This window comes from Alligator sinensis, unplaced genomic scaffold, assembly GCF_000455745.1.
Source record: "Alligator sinensis unplaced genomic scaffold, ASM45574v1 scaffold1002_1, whole genome shotgun sequence".
In the NCBI taxonomy this organism is placed as follows: domain Eukaryota; kingdom Metazoa; phylum Chordata; order Crocodylia; family Alligatoridae; genus Alligator; species Alligator sinensis.
Window position 1 is genome coordinate 328,364 of NW_005842710.1, and position 241 is coordinate 328,604.

The window sequence follows — 241 nt, forward strand, 5'->3', positions numbered from 1 at the left end:
GCGCGCACACTGCCCCTGGCCACACACCCACTCACCAGTGGCACCCCTCAGACACCAGCGCCTAGCCCAGGATGCCCCCCACCCTGGGGTACACCCCCCCAGCCCCGTGTGATCCTTCCAGGGATTCACACCAGCATCTGCTCTGACATGTACACCCCCCAGCCCATACACATACATCAGTAGCACCTCACAGCTGGGCACTCACACTTCCAGCAACTACAAGACACCCACAACCAGAACC